Raw genomic sequence first — 17,383 nt, 5'->3', positions numbered from 1 at the left:
TGCCATTCTCACTGGGGTGAGGTGGTATCTCATTGCGGTTTTAATTTGCATCTCCCTTATTACAAGTGATGTTGAACATTTTTTCATATGCTTGTTGGCCATCTGCGTTTCCTCTTTGGAGAAGTGTCTTGTTAGCTCTTCTGCCCATTTTTTGATGGGGTTGTTTACTGAAAGGGCCTCCTTCTTAATAACAAAAGACTCCTTGCATCTCCAGCTCTCAGGAAGCTACCAGGGTTTTAGGACTCTGCCAGTTACTGGGGGTGAAGACCCATTCTCCTTGTCTTCCAACATGTCCTCACCTGGCCTTTTTCCCTATGTGCAAAAAATCCCTGCTGTTCATTGCATTTCAGAGGAAGAGAAGGTGGGAGGGGAAGGGAGGGGAAGGGAGGGGGATGAGGGTGATCATATTGGATTAAGGCCCCACCCTGATGGTCTCCGGTTTCACCTCTCCAAAGATCTCATCTCCAGATATACCTACATTCTGAGATGCTGGTTGTTGGGACACGTGTGGGACACGATGGGGACGTTACATCACCTTGCTTCAGTTCACCTACCTTCCAGCTCTTACAGCAAATGTAAAATATTCTCAGACATATTTAGAGATGGATCCTAAAGCCAGGCCTGGGGGGAGCGTGGCATCAGGATTAAGGCCTGAGTTTTGGCAACTCAGAATTTCAAAGCCAGAAAATGAGTCTGAGGGGCAAAAGCCTCCCCTTCCTGGCATGGGCCTCCTCCCTCACCCCTCTCAAAGCTCTGGGTCTTCTGCCAACTTCCTCCACAAGCCCTTCCTCTCTGGGAGGCCCGCCTCTGCCCCTTGAGACTCCCCAATGCTCCTGGTGCATCCTTGCTGGGGTCCCATTCTAGCTGGATGTGGGGAGTCTTCTGCTGAGCGGATTCTGAGAAGATTAGGGTGAGGGTTGGACTGTGACAAGTGTGTAAAATCTTAAGTATTTCCGGCCCTCCCTGGTGGCGCAGTGGGTTAAAGCACAGCACCATGAAGCTATAGCAGCCACTGCAGCATGAGTTCAACTTCTGGCCAGGCAACTGACCCACAGGGCACAGCAGACCCCTCCTGTCTCCCTGCTGCTCCCCTCAGCAGTGGGTCAATCTGCCTGTTCTGCTCCCCGCTCTGTCTCTGGTGAATCCTCTCACCACCTCCCACACACATCTGACCTGTGCCCCAGTTATTGTATGCATAAATAAATAAATCTTAAAAAAAAACAATTTTGGTATTTCCTCTTCAGTTTGAGTTCTCTGTAACTACCTCTTACCTCACCTGCTAAAGATCAAATTCACCTTGGGCCTCCCTGGTGGCACAAGGGGTTAAAGTGCAGCATTCTGAACCTGCCTACAGTCGCTGCACCTGGAGTTCGATCCCAGGCCAGGGATCTGGTGAGCCCTCGCGCCCCCTGCCCCTCTGGCCTGTTCCCCAGTTCTCGTAGGCATAAATAGATACCTTTTTTATAAGGGTAAACTCACCTATTTCCATAGAATTAATTTTCTTCCAACACCATGGTCTAGTCATAAGAGAAACACGCTTTCCTGTCATGGATAGGACTTTCCCCGTGTTCCTGAGAAATATGGACAGAGGCTCTGGGCTTTTCAGCCCGGCCACATAGTGCTGCCGCCTCCCCAGGATCCTGCTCACTGCCTTCAGTGCCCGCGTCACCGCAGGCCTCACACCTTCCTCCACTTCTCCCCTCTTTTCCTCCCACCTTGGGGTGGCGTCCTTGCTACTCCCTGCTCTGCCCTCGCTACCCAGTCAGCGAATGGAGCAACTTTTCAGAATGCTCTGCAGTTTTGCAGAAGGTTGGCAGTGTCACTCCCTTGCATAGGTCCTCCAGAGCTCCCGGGGATCTACTGGCTTCATTTTGAGCACAGTGGGAAGTCACTGGGGATTCAGTTCACATTTTTAAGCAGTCGGGCTACTTTTGTGTGGAAAAAAAAGATTTGAAAGGGGGCAAGTAAGGAAACAGGAGACCCTGGGGGTAGGCTGGTACAGCTGGTAGAGTCGTGGGATAGTGGCAGAGGCCAAAGCTGGATAGGTGGATGCATTTGAGCTGTATTTAAAAAACAGAATGACAGCATCTGTCCGTGAGTCAGACGGAGAGCATGGGGCCGGGGAGGGAAGGTGGTGGTGGGAAAGGCCCCCCCACTTCTAGAGAAGCTGAATTCCTTGTCTCTGGTAGCTTGTCTCTCTTTCCAGCTCCCTGCCTAAGCCTCCACCTTGCTTTCCACTCTACTTTTTCAAAGGCTTATTTATGCCTACAAGAGCTGGGGTACAGGCCAGAGGTGCAGAGGGTGAGAAGGGTCACCAGAGTCAGAGTGGGGGGCAGAACAAACAAATGTAGTGAAACACACAGCTGAGGGGAGCAGCGGGGCGACAGGAGAAGTCCCCTGTGCCATGTGGGTCACTCCCTGGCAGTGGCTGAGGACAGCTTCATAGTGAGACTTGACCTCTTGTACCACCAGGGAGGCCCCATTTCTCTATATTTGCTCATGAAATAATGTGGTTTTCCAAGGCTCCTGATCTTGGATCTACTCCAACTTGATCACCGGTCTGGGAGAAACCCCTTAGTTTCCACTCTTGACTCCATGCTGACCTTTTCCACGTGAACATCTCCACTCCTGACCTACTTACTGTGCTCCATCTCAATATTCTATTTTCCATATGTGAGCAGGGTCCCATATCACTGGACACCTCCAGCTTCACAAGCCCTAAACGGAACCTACTGATTTCTCAAGCGTGCCGTTCTGTGTCTTGTGTCCCATGCTTCCACATCTCCCCGAACGCTCCTCATGATAAAGTGGCAAGTTGTCACCTCCACCTTGCTCTCCCTTGTCACGCCTATGAGGTCAGTCAGCAAATTCCATGTCTTCAAATATGTTTCTCAAATATCCATTTCCGAAGTCATTGGTTTATTTCAGCCCTCACTCCTCTTGCTTGGACCATTCTTCCTCCGTAAGCCAATCTTACGGTTCTTAGAATTAATGTTTTTCCCTGGCACTGTTCCAGCATGGCCTGTTCAAAGTTCGGGTGACGTCACCAGGAGCTATGTCATTTTTCCTGCCAGGGCACCACTTCCTCTTTGGCGGCCTGGTTCCCAGATGCCAGATTCTGTGGCCCCACGCTGCTCTCATGCTAGCCTTCCTCCTTCAGGTCAGCAAAGAAACGACCGAGCCCTGAGGTCCTCTGGCTCTGGCCGGATTTGTGTCTGAGCACTTTCTTGAACCAGTCGATTCTATACTGCATTTAATTCCACGTACTGTATTTAGCAATATGGAATGTTCCATAACAGAGGACTAGCCCTCACACGTTCTAGCCTGGCCGGGGGGTTGAAGAAGTTTCACCCGAAGCGATGGCTGAGGCTGAGGACAGGGGGTTCCTCAGAGCGGACACTGACATACGCACCATGGGAGGCGATCTGACGCCCAGAAGCAGCATTAGCACGCTCAGGGCTTCCCTCAGTTGCTTTTCTTGTGGAGGCTCCCACTTTCAGTCTCAGTGGCGGGTATTTGACCAAATCTGAGACACTAACCTATTTTTCCTTTCTATTTAAAAAAATATTCATTTATTTATGTTGTAGAAGAGCTGGGGTGTGGGCAAGAGGCACAGGGGTTGAGAGGACTCACTAGAGACAGAGCGGGCAGCAGAACAGGCAGGTCTATTCAAATCCACTACTGAGGGGAGCAGCGGGGAGACAGGAGAGGGCAGCTGTGCCCTGTGGGTCCCTCCCTGGCGGGGATCGGACTCAGGTTCTCACTGTGGTAGCGCTGAGCCTTCATCCCTAGGTCTCCAGGGAGGCCCTGGCCTTCCTTTCTGCTCGTAGTGATATGCTCACAGTCACGTGCTCTCTCCCAGCCTTAGCAGGTCTCTGTGGCCTGCTGATTTTGGATTGTGCCACAGTAATTCCACTCCTTCCTGGCCCTGAAGTCCCATGGAGTCAAGGGCAGAAACTGGCTTGTCTCCGTGTTCCCAGGACTTGGTGACCTCAAGCAGTGTTCACTGATGGCGGGAAGATGCCTTGGTAAAGCATGTGCTGGGTTTTCTGCCTTCTAGTCTTGCCCATCGCTCAGCCTTCCACATTGCCGCTAGACGTATTTTTCTGTAAACAAGGATCCCTGCCTCAAACTATGTACTGGCTCCTCTTTACTTTTGGTCTGTCGCAGTCTAGTTCATCCACTTCTCTGACCTTCCACACTCTTTATGAGCTAACAACGTCCCAACTTTCAGCCCCAAATTTTCTTTAGCTTTATCTATAATCTGCCTCCTCTACTTACCTTCTTAGGTGTCTTGCAGGGTACTTAAACTCAGAGTCACATGCTCATTTTCTTTCTCAAGTCTTGTTCCTCTCTTGGTTTTTTGTCAATAAACAGCAGCACAGTCACTCAGTTGCCCAAACCTTAAGTGACGGGTGAAGAGCTTGAACTTGGCAGCCAGATAAAGGCCTTCAAATGCCGGTTCTGCCACATACTAGCTATGTGACCTCAAGCAAGTTCCTTAACCTCCTCGGACATTGAGGCTGTAGTCCCATTTTGGCAGGAACCTCGTTTCTGAGACAAAGCCAACAGTAAAATGAGGCTAAGTGCAGGTCACGTGCTGCCACATCAAAGTTCTTCCCAGTGTTGGCCTTTGTGGCACTGGCCTATCTGTCCCCAGCCCGTCCCCTCTGACTTAGGGTGGACCCTACATTATCGGTCTCCCTTCGACCTGGCTTACCCTTCCTGTCCCCTGTGACCCTCCTAGTCTTGCCCCCTCTTCCCCACCTCTGTTGTCTGGTAACCAGTTTTCTTGACCTCACTCTTGTCCCCTTTCAATTTTTTCTCCATATTTCTAGTGTGGCTTTTTGAAAACCAGCTCAGCTCATGTCATTTCCGGCTGAGCCTCTTTCAGTTCCTCAATTGGACCAGCTAGCTCCCCCTCCACAAGCTGTTTCCTTTGCTGGGGCCTCTGGTCTCTGCAAGCCACCCCCAGGTGCTGGCTCTCCCTTTCTGCTCCCCTCATAAATGTCAGATGCCTTGCTTGCCCCCAAGACTCTTGGAGGTGTTCCTGCTTTCTGCGCCGTTCCAACAAAGAGACTCGATGGCCCAGATCCCAGCCCTTGCTACAGTAGGTCACCCTGGTGACAGTTTCCTGGCCATCTCTTACACTAGCAAGTCCTTGTATTGTGCCCTATGCACGAGCATCAAGCACAGGCGTCATAGGAGTGCCCCGCATTTTAAAATGGTCTCACTTAATTTTTTTTTTAAAAAGATTTATTTATTTGTTCATACAGAACTGGGGTATGGGCCAGAGGCTTAGGGGTGGCGAGAGGCTTCACCAGAGACAGAGTGGGGAGCAGAACAGGCAGATCGACCAAGTACACTGCTGAGGGGAGCAGCGGGCGGGTCAGGAGAGGTCTGCTGCGCCCTGTGGTTACTTCCGGGGCAGGCGGGGATCGAACTCATGCGGAAGTGGCTTTAACTTCTTAGTGCTGCGCTTTAACCTGCTTCGCCACCAGGGAGGGCCAGTCTCACTTACTTTTAATAGCCGCACCTGCACACCGTATAGAGCCCCCAAGGTGCAAAGGGACACTCGTGAAAAATAAGCCTGTCTTTCCCCTAATTCTCCATCTATCCCCTGTATATCTTCTTGAAGAGCCTTCTAACATAGTCTGTGTAAACACAAGTAGAAGTGCCCATAAATCTGGATGTGGCTGCATCTATACATAGTATTCTGCACCTGGCTATTTTTTAACTTAACAATGTATCTCAGAAGATACTCCGTTTCAAACAGAAGCAACAAATGTTGATGAAGTTTCAGAGAAAAGGTTCCCACTGTTGTGGGAACATAGACTGGTCTAGCCCCATCATGGAGGTTTCTCAGGATGTTAAAAATAGATCTACCTCAGAGCTTCCCTGGTGGCACAAGGGGTTAGAGCGCAGCACTAAGAGACTGTCTGTAGCCACTGCAATAGGAGTTGGATCCCTGCCCAGGGAGTGACCCACAGGGCGCAGCAGACCTCTCCTGTCTCCCGCTGCTCCCCTCAGCAGAGTATTTCAGTAGATCTGCCTCTTTTGCACCCCACTCTGTCTCTGCTGATCCTCTCGGCCACTGCTCCCCTGCATCTCTGGCCTATACCCCAGCTCTTGTATGCATAAATATTTGAAATAAGCCTTAAAAAAAAAAAGGAGTCAAAAGGATAAAGACAAATGCAGATGATTACACTTATATGTGAAATGTACAGAAATATAGCAAAGGAACAGATGAAACTAAATCAAAGCAAACCCTAGAAAACTGTAAAACTCAGTCTACTAGAGGAGAGTGGGGATCAGTAGCGGAGGGCCCCGGTGGACAATGGGACCTTACTGGAGGTGTGCGGTGGTGACATACATCTGGAGAGGTGTGAACCTATGCAATCAAACAGTGCTGTAAACCAACGGTACCTCGAAAACAACAATAAGATTTCTTAAAAAGATGCTCCTCTTCAGTCGATGGAAAATAGTTTTCAACAAATCTGCATTCGTATTTCTTGTAAAGATGCATCATAAGTTATTTAACCGTAGACACTGGGTGTTTAAGTTCTCCGTCTTTTCCTCTTACAGACAAGAGTACCTGAACATCCTTGAATGTGGCCATGTACAGCTAAGTGAATACATCTATATAGGATAAATTCCTGGAAGTGAAGTGGCTGAATCCAGCCAGGATGCATTTCAGCGTGTTAATATGCAGTTCGCGAGTTCGCCAGCACACACACCCATCTTTCACCGCTCCCGACATCATATCACACTCCTTCATCTCTGGTCAATCTGATAGTGATGAAGCGTGCCAGCATCTTCTGTCTCCCTGGGCTGAGAATTGCGAATGAGCGACCTAGCAGATACTTAAGATCCATATGCAAAGGTAAAGGACAAATGACTACTCAGGAAATTACAAACACTATCCATCAGACAAGAAAACAAACCAACAGAAATTTAAACCAAAGTTGAGCTGGCGCTTCACAAAAGAAACCCAAGTGGTCAATAAGGGAAATGCAAATTAAAATCACACCAAGACAGCCCCACACACATCCCAGGGGTAATAGCAAGAAGTCTGGGTCCTCCCTGGTGGTGCAAGAGTGAAGCCGCAGCACTATGAAGCTGCCCGCAGCCACTGCAGCACCAGTTTAATCCCTGGCCAGGGAGGGACCCACATGGCGCAGCAGACATCTGTCTCCCCACTGCTCCCCTCAGCAGTGGATTTCAGTCAGTCTGCCTGTTCTGTTCCCCACTGTCTTTGGTGAATCCTCTCACCCCTGCACCTCAGGCCTGCACCCCAATTCTTCTGTGCATAAATTTAAAAAATCTTAAAAAAAAACAACAAAACAAGTCTGGTGATCTGTGGAGCAGAGCCAAGGAGCCCCCTGCACCGCCACAGCTGTAAGCTGATGAGTGTCAGAAAAGCCGAAGGGATGGATGCCCTAAGTCCCAGCGAGCCATGCCTCGTGTCTCTTGTCGTGGCAGCCTGGCCCATGTGCACAATGAGTTATGCCAGTAAAGGATCAGAGCAGCACTGCACGTATAAAACAAAAATGAAGATCTTAGATACCTACCCACAGTAGTGAAAAAATAAACAGTGATTTGTTAATGTAAGGGGAGTGTTAAACCCAGCGATAGCTGCCCGAGAAGAAACAGAGCACATGCATCAAGGTGCCTGCAGTGTGTACACGTGTGAGCTAAGTCAGCCAGAGTCTCGGCCTGTTGATATAGAGTTCACAAGCAGGTGAAGCAGACCTGTCTGAGGATGCATTCACCAGAGGAAAACTATGAAGAAGGCAAGGGACAAACCCAAAAAGCAGGGGAGCAGCAGCGACTGGAGGCCAGGGCGGTGGTCACATCTTCAGAGACGCCAAGGAGGTTCGACCCACGCAACCCAGACCATGCTCCCGAGGAGGGTTATTTCCTGGGTGGTGGTTGTACATGCATGGGTCGTGTGTATATATAACATATATTCTATACACGCCTGAGGGATGTATGGCGTATCTCCCAATGTAAGAAAAAAGCAATAAAGCGGTTCAGAACAGCATATATCAAAACGTATTTAAATTAAAAATATGAAGAACTCACATTGATTGCTTGACCTGTGCTAACTAGTACTGGAAGCGTATGCAAGAAACTGGTCACGCTTGTCGCTGGGGTGGGGACCAGGGTGATGAGGGACAGGAGCAGGAAGAAGAGTGTTCAGCCATGTTAATATGTCATCTAGTTTCAAATTCATGTGCATCGTTAAAAAAGAAATCCTGTTTGTGTTTCCTGTCCTCATCTGTTGTGTATTTGTGTCTGTATTCCATCGATAAGGAGTTACCACCAATTCAGTGGCTTAAAACACTCCATATGTTTATTATTTCACGGTTCCTCTGGGTCCGGAGCACCCGCATAGCTTGACTGGGTTATCAGCACAGGGGCGCCGAGGCTGCATTTAAGGTGTTGACCAGGTTGAATTTTCTTTCTTTTTCTTAAGATTTATTTATTTATTCACACAGAACCGGGGTACAGGCCAGTGGTACAGGGGCAATGAGAGGATTCACTAGAGACAGAGCAGAGAGCAGAACAGGCCGACTGATGAAGTCCACTGCTGAGGGGAGCAGCGGGCGGGTCAGGAGAGGTCTGCTGCGCCATGTGGTCGCCTCCGGGGCCAGCGATCGAACTCACACTGAAGTGGCTGCAGCTAGCTTGCAGTGCTGCATCCTTACCCCTTGCACCACAGGGAGGGCCAGGTTGAGTTTTCATCTGAAGGCTCAAGTGGTGAAGAATGATTCCAAACTCTTTCAGAAGGTTGGTACAGCTCAGTTCCAAGTAGCTGACTGGGAGCCCTAGACTTTTGTTACTGTTGGCTGCTAGCAATTCCTAGGGACCACCCAGCCACCACCTCCAGTCTCCTAACATGCGGACTTCCTCAAGGTGGCTGCCCACTTTATCAAGTCAGCAAGGGCAACCTGGACGCAGTCTGCTAAGATGGAGGCTTCCTTAGCCTGACAGAACCTGGCAGTGACACCCCATCACTTTTGCCATATTCCACTGATTAGAAGCAAGATACAGATTCTGCCCACACGGACAGGGAGAGGGCCACACGGGGAATTATACATTAGCTTTGTCAGTTACAACTGTTTATTGTAGGGGGAGCTTTTTGCCCAATTATTTTCCTTATCCATTTTGTAAGAACTCAATGGATTAAATAAATTAGCCCCTTGCCACCTAAGCTACCAATTTGACACATTTTGATAAATAAATTACTTCAAGAATCTCCTGCCAGCTTTTCTACACACTTTAGGCTGCAGCTGCTGTGACTGCAGGTGTCTGCATCCCTTACCTGGAAAGCTAAGCTGAGTCAAATCACGGAATTTATTGGTCCTAGAAGCGTATGCAAGGAACTGGTAACAAAGCTTGCTGCTGGAGGTTCAGGGTTGAGTAGAATATTGATTTGAACCTGACTTGAATTTGCTGTTACTTTGATTTATGCCAAAATGAGCCAAAGAATCAGTGCAAAGAATAAAACTACATTGAGGCTGCAGGTAAGCAGGTATTCCACCTGTGTCTCGCAGACTGAAGTGTTTATCAGATTGGTTGGGCTTGAAACAGTGGGTTTGCAGCCTTGTATGCCTCTAGTCACTTCAACACCCCCAAATACCTATGTCACCTGGTGGTGCCAATTCAGCTACCCAGCAAGGCCCACGTGGGGCCCAATACCCAGATTTTTTTTTAAAAGATTTATTTATTTATGCACATGAGAACTGGGGTACAGACCTGAGGTGTGGGGTGGTGAGAGGATTCATCAGAGACAGAGTGGAGAGCAGAACAGGCAGATGTACTGAAATCCACTGCTGAGAAGACCGGTGGGGAGACAGGAGAGGTCTGCTGGGCCATGTGGGTCACTCCCTGGCCAGGGATCAGCTTGTGCTGCAGTGGCTTCATAGTGCTGACACTTAACCCCTGTGCCACCAGGGAGGCCCCCAAATCCAGACTCTTTGTGGTGTTTACTGTGCCAGCCCTGGGCCACTCTCCCTTCCTGTGTCTGGACTACAGAGTGAGCGCTTATCTAGTTATTTCACGTAGCTCTTTCCTTTTTCTTAAATCAGGATAACCACCCCTGATTACTCAGACTGAGCGCCTACTAGGCTCTCTGCGAGAGGGAGGCTGTATCATCACTTTTCTGTTCATTCCCATTCACTGAGAGTGTTGTAACTGACTGATTGTATTTACTCTTCTCTTTCACCTACTACGGATACCCTCCAGGGCCTGGATTGAGTCTGGTTTTCCTATCCACCCGAGTGTCCAGTTGTCCACAGGAGAGCGCCACATGGGTGTCCGCCCCCCCACATCATCATGTCCAAAGCTGATTCACCTGAAAACTGCTGAACCCTCTTGAGTGTCCCTAGCCCCCCCAAGCCTCTATCACTACCTCCTGCTCATTCAGTATAGTTTCCGGTTTATGCATCTATCTCTCCATTAGATAGTGAGCAGCTGAAGGCAGAAGCCATGTAAATTGCCTTTATCTCTGTATCCCTGGAGCCCGGCACAACGTCTCTCATGTAGGAGCTATTCAATCAATGTTCATTGAACCGAACTGGGCATCTGCCCTCAGGGGCAGGTACCGCGGGGGTACCTAGAAAAGGCTCAGGACATGTTTGTTCCATTGATTCTACAAATGATGCTTCTCCAGAAGCCCTCTGCCTGCCCCTCTCTCTGGCAGGCTCAGATTAACACCGAGAGCCAATAGTTGGTCACATAGCAACAATAGTAAAGAATGAGCTGCTGCAGGAGGGAGCAGACGCCGGCCTGCGCAGAGAGCAGAGCAGAGCTATTTTGAGATCCTTTGGTAGAGCCACAGTCTGATAGGCCCACTCGTCATGGCGATAGAGACGTGGGCATCAGCGCATGAGCACAAAGCATCAAAAATGTCTTATTTGCATATCTGTCTCTTTTGCCAGCCTTCACCACGCTCTTAGACTGTCAAGGCCAAATTTTAGGTCGTGGTCCTTCTCAGTTTGAAGTCCGTCCCATTTTTATCTTTGACACCACCGATACGTTCCAATACACCACCGGTCGCATTGCCTGCGCTTGTTTAGGGATCCCCTGGCTGCACCTTCCAAATAAAAAGCAGGACCTAGGTCTCAGCCCAAATTCCTCGGCCTGGCACATTTGGGCACTTGTGGCCTGCAAGGCCCACCTTGTCAGCCCCATCTGCCTGGGACTCTCGTTAGCACGTGCACCATCAGGTGAGCCACGTCCAGCTGCCTCTGGCTAGTGACGCCACTCGGCAGGTGTCCATCCTTGTTCACCTAGCAGGAGCCTCCGCTCCCTTGGCAGGTAACTACTCTGTGCCTCTCTCTCCGGCAAGGTGGTGTTCCAAGACGACAGGCACCGAGCCTGCTTCTGGGACGCCACGGTCCCCAGCCACGGGCTGGACGCAGTGGAAGTGCTCAGTAGAGGTTGTTCTGGAATATGAAGAGTGCGAGGCCCTGGGCTCCCGTGGGCTCTGAGTCCCTGCAGTCCTGATGCGACACTCGGCCCCCCGACAAGGGAAGCCAGCAGTGTGGCTGCCTTTGGGGCTTTGGTTGCAGTGTGCTAATTTCACAGAAAGACAGTATCTTGCATATTTGTGGAGGTATGCTTATGTATTGAACTTTGGGCTTCTTTTTCACTCATTCATTCAAAAACCACTGCTGGCTATGAATTCTGTGGCAGTTCCTGCTGTAGGTGCTGGAGACATGAGACGTGAGACCTGCTTCTACCCTGCGGGTCCGCTGGTAAGAGGCCTGGGTTCAATGTTGGAAGTGCTGGGTTCAAGCCTTCCCTTTGCCTCAGTTTGGGGTCTCCTAGAGGACATCTTACTCACTTGAGGGTCCCAGCTCCCACACCATTAATACACATACATTCTCCTGGTGTGATTAAAAATAATCTGGTCAAGGCAAGAAAATAACAATAATAATGAACAGGTATCTACCAGAGACATTTTATGGGGGCAGAGTGGGGAATGAGATCAAAAACAGTGGGGAGAGGAAAATGTACTGGACTATGGTGATGGCACACGGGTGATTTGGTGACGGGAAGCCCATGGGGATGACAATTGAGATGGAAAAATGCACAGAATGATGTAAAAATAAACTATTATATTTTTAAAAAGTGAACTCTAAAAATAATAATAATAATCTGGTCAACATAGCAAAGATTCTATGAGAAGGGGAGTTTGACTGACATCAAAGTGGACATCATGTCCTTTTCATGGCCAGCTAGGTCTTCTTGCTGTAGTAGAGTGGAGGAGCCTGGGGCAAGGAGACCCCTCAGTCCTGACCAGACTCACTCCGGTGGTATCCATTCATTTGTTCTCGGAGTTTGGGTTGGTCTCCTAGACATGAGGGCTTGAGTTAGGAGGGATGGACAACATGGTCGCCCCTGTAGCACCAGGAAAAGCCCCAAGGGCCCGGGTGAGTCTAACGGCAGGAAATGGCTAGGCCCCTGTAACCAGGAATCTGGGGGTCAGCGGGCAGCAGGGCTTCACAGAAAAAGGGGCGAGTAAGCCAGACCTGAAGGGGGAAGGGGATCAGCTGGTTGTGGAGAGTGTTTCAGACAGAAGGAATGTGTGTGAGGGTGCCGAGGTGAGACACAGCATGGGCAGAATAGAATGAGTCCTTGGGCTGCAAGGAAGGAAGCTGAGAGAAATGAAATAGACAGAGGACATTTCTTGCACACGAACCAAATGCAAAGAGGAACCCGGGAAGGTAGTTTGTTTTTGTTTTTGTTTTTTTTTTTTAAAGATGGTTTTGGGTCCTGATTACACCTATCACAAATATTTATACTGTAGCAGGAAAGCTCCCCTTCCACTTGCTCCAGCTCTGGTGGCCAGTGCTTCCGGCACCAGTTCCTAGCCTCTAACTCATGGTTATTAGCTATATTTGTGGAATAGAAACTTTTCCTGACTATACTTTTCCTTTTGCCCTTAGCAACAGAGGGACTGCTTTCTCCAGCCTGCTCATCTCTGCTCATTTTTAACGAAGGCTGCTTCATTGTTGTGTTTTTCTTTGTGGTAAATGTATACAGTGTAACATTTGCCACTTGAATCACTTTTTTAAAATCTTATAAATTGTGGTAAAATATGCATCAAATATACCATTGTAGCCACGGGGAAGCACACAGCTTGCAGGCGTCTGGTAATTCCATGCTGTTGTGCTACCATCTCCCCCACCTGCCTCAGGAAATTCATTTTCCCAAACTGAAGTTCTGTCCCCATGAACCATCCCTTCCTCATTCCTCCCGTCCCTACAACTGCCATTCTACTTTCTGTACTCACGCAAGTGGCAGCATTACATTGTTGTGGGTTTTTCAAACCATTTACCTACAGATGGATTGTTGGTTTGTCGGCTTGGCTTCCCTCCACTTTTGGGGGTGCACTGCCCAACCCTGCAGGGAACATTCTCATAGATATCTGTGTGTGCTTGTAGAATGCACTTAAAGACACTGAGATTTTCAAAGTCTCTAAGCATTTGATATGAGCCTCAAAGTGCGTCCATGCTCTGCCCCCACTAACAGCGCATCAAAGCCCCTGATAGCCACATCTTTGCCAATGCTGCTACCAAAAACGTTTTCTGAGAAGAGATTTTTATAAAGCATGTGATATAAATAAAAAAGAATTCTTGCAAAAGTTGATAACACCTTAGGAAAGGATCTACATCATTTATTGTTTTAAAAAAGCTTTATTTATTTGTGCATATAGGCCAGAAGTATGGGGGTGGTGAGAGGATTCACCAGAGACAGAGTGGGGGGCAGAACAGGTAGATTGAATGAAATGCAGTGCTGAGGGGAGCAGTGGGGAGAGAGGAGCTGTCTGCTGTGCCATGTAGGTCACCTCCCTGGCTGGGAATTAAATTTGTGCTGCAGTGACTGTGGATAGCTTCATAGTGCTGTGCTTTAACTCTTTGCACCACCTGAGAGGGCCCAAGAATGTCTTTTTTGGGGGGCCCTCTCTGGTGGCACAACGGGTTAAAGTGCAGCACTGCGAAGCCAGCTGCAGCCGCTTCAGCACAGCTTCCATCCCCAGCCAGGGAGCGACCCATAGGGTGCGGCAGACCGCTCCTGTCTTGTCTGCTGCTCCCCTCAGCAGCGGATTTTTTTTTTTTTTAGTAGAGGTTTGTGACACCTTGTTTTAAATACAGGATATATCATTTCCCCACTTTTAATGCAAAATGGAATATCTTCACATACTGCAATAAATAATATATACTTTTAATCTCAGATTTGGCATGTGTTGTTCAAAGAGGTTAAGGCCTACTGTGAAAATCACTGATACAGATCACCAAATGTTTCCCATCCACACCCTCTGCCCCCAACATTTCAGGCATGACGCTGAGCACATTTCATGGCAATGTTGGGGTTGTCTAAGGCTATATGGCTATTTCTGGTCACTGAGTTATGAGCAGAAGGGAAGTACCACTTGCACCTACATGTGTCTTTCCAGAGCTCGATTCCCCCTGGTACAGGCTTGGTGCTCTGTCTGGGCCCTGGGTGATTAGGAGAGGACGCTGTTCTGCCAGACACCATGAAGCTTAGGGAAGAAGTGAGCCTTTGTTCTTTTTTTTTCTTTCTTTTTATTATATTTTTTATTTTTTTACATCGTTCTTCATTTTGTGCATTTTTCCATCTCATCAGCAGTGGATTTCTTGCAGTCTACCTATTCTGCTCCCCACTCTGTCTCTGGTGAATCCTTTCATCACCCCACCCTGTACCTCTGGCCTGTACCCCAGTTCCTGTATGCATAAAGAAATCTTAAAAAAAAGTCTTAACTTTTAAGAACATCTGGAATGATCCTGAGACATTGAGACATTTTCTTCTGCTGCAGGGCTATTGTGGCCCATGAACACCCACCAGCCTCCGGTAACCTCGTTTCCATTCTCCTAGCTACTTTGTGTGTTAAGTGAGTCTTTCCCTGTCAGAAGAGATACTAGAAACAGCTAAGGTGTGCAGCTGCTTACTATGTGCCAGCACTGTAATAAACATTATTTTTCAGTTAGCATGCTTAACCATCATAAAGTAGGTTGAATCAAGAAATCCATTTTACCAACTGCATAAGTCATACAGCTGCTAAGTGGCACCCATATATATATATATATATATTTACAATTAGATTTTAAAGCCAGTCCTGACCACTTCCACGGCCCTGCTCTCACTGGCAGACTGCTGGCCACTTGCCCCCAGTAGGAGCTCTAAACAGACAATTCCCTCTTCATGAATACACTCTTAATATGCAGATAGCACTCCCCAATTGATGAGTCAATTCTGCTTTTTTGAACCATCTGAACTCTCATCTTGAGTGCACTAGTGCCATTCTTATTTGTCCAGTCACTTCCAACATGGCTGACTTCAGGCCAGGCTCCTCCTGGAGAAAGAGCCCGAGGATGAATCCAGGTAGAACCAGGCGTCAGGATTCTGTTTCCTGCTGAGTCTCCCGACTGAACAGGTCCTGGCCTCTGGCTGCTTCTCTGCAATGATCTCAAGAGATGTTCCTTCAACCTTCACCACTGGGCTACATCCGCAGTAATCTCAGTGAGGTGAGTCAGGTACATTTGAATGCTGCTTAGGCACAAACTGGATACTGTGCAAATCCAGACAAATCTTGTTCCAAAGGTCAGGAAATCTTCAAAAAAATCAAGTGATCAACCTCCAACAAGGAAATTACCCGCCAAGTTTCCAGATGTTATCCAGTTCATTTTCTCTTTCCTGCCAATGTGGGTAAAAATTATTAAAAATAACTAATTCCTGACCGTCAATTTTCACCTTAGCTCTATACATCGAATGCACCTCACAATAACTTAAGAGAAGGAAGCTGTCCTTTTCCATTTGCGAACTATCCACAGCAGCTTGGGGAATTACCCACCCCCCTCCAAAATTCACTCCTTGGGGGAAACCTGAGTTGCTTCATTAAGATTTTCACTCCTAAGTTTTTATTTATTCTTTTCATCACTCGTTTTAAAAGCAAACAATAATAAAAACCGAAGCAAACGCAACAAAAATCAACCACGGAAGGAGCATGATTTTGAATTTTGTTTCAAAACTTTTAACTATCTCTACAGATACCGGTTTGGGGGTTTCCCTGAAGAGCATTAACAATCTTTGCCACCCCCTCAAGTACCAATTTATCCAAGGCCAAACACAGCGGGAATCCCTAATGTGTAGGAATGTGAAAGCAGGCTCACCAGGCCCTCCTCTGCAAACTGTCTTGTCACACACGTCGCTCTTTATTTATATTCAAGTATTTCCCTCAATCTTACGTTTTTTCTCTTCCCCCCTGCCCCCTTAATTCCATTATCTTAGAGGCACCGCCTCAAACGTGGTCTTGTATTGAGCTGCTGTATTGGGGGTGGGTGAGAAGAAATACGTAAAGTGTCCTCAGCTCTCAGACCCGTTCAGAGAAGTAACTCAAGGTCCCTTTGGTGAGCATGCCACCACAGGGGCCGGTGGACACACGGTGGCAAGAAACAAATTGACTACGTCTAGTCCTGAAACATCTCCCCACAGCCGTCTTATCTCCCGATTGTAAAATAGTGTTTATTGTCGAAAAACGCAAAATTTAGAGAAAATGGAAACAAACTCGTAATCGGTGTCATTTTGGAATATGAACTTTCCCTTTGGGACTGCGGTGGCAGAGGGGGCACCTGCCAGGTCTCTGGCCCGGAGCCCCGGGCGGCGGGATGCCTTCGGGCCGGCGGCCTCAAGGTGGGTGGGGGCACGGCCGCCCCGGGGCTCTGGACGCTGCGCCGTCCCCTCGGCGCTCCGCTTCGGCCACCTGCGCCGTGACTCGGCGCCTTGCCGGGCGGAGCTGCCTCCGGCCCCCTACGCAGAGACCCAACCCAGGCACCTTCCCCCGAAGGAGTCCACCGACCGAAAATAGCTCCCAACTCGGCCCCCGGCCCCCCTTAAAATCCTCCCCTTTAAAGAGAGCCACCGGGTGACGCCGGGGGAGTTTGCGGAAGCGCCAACCGCGTTGGGGCCTTGGGCGGATCCCGTGATTGGGCTGGCCCCGCCCCCGGCCCCCGCTTCCCCCATTGTGTGAGCCGCTCGGGCCCAGGCCCCGCCCCCTCGCCGCCTCCCTCCGGCCTGCCCAACCCCTCCCCTTTTTTTCACCCCCCCCTTGGCTCATTTCCGGCCGCCGCCGCTACCGCTAGCCTGTAAGGAGGATTCGGCAGAGGGAAGAAACAACAGCCGCCATCTTGTTTGTGTGCTGGGCTGGGGGGGAGAGAGGGCGAGAGGGAGCAGGCGAGAGTGGGCAAGCGGGACGCCGGGCTGAGCGCGAACTGCGGGAGCGAGAGTGCGGCGGGGAGCCGGGCCGGAGAGCGGCGGCCGGGGCCGAGACAGTGGCCGGGGGCCGGGGGCG

This window comes from Condylura cristata, unplaced genomic scaffold, assembly GCF_000260355.1.
Source record: "Condylura cristata isolate star-nosed mole 26May11 unplaced genomic scaffold, ConCri1.0 scaffold00004, whole genome shotgun sequence".
Lineage (NCBI taxonomy): Eukaryota > Metazoa > Chordata > Mammalia > Eulipotyphla > Talpidae > Condylura > Condylura cristata.
The sequence above is the reverse complement of the archived record's forward strand: the minus strand, read 5'-3'. Positions refer to the sequence as shown.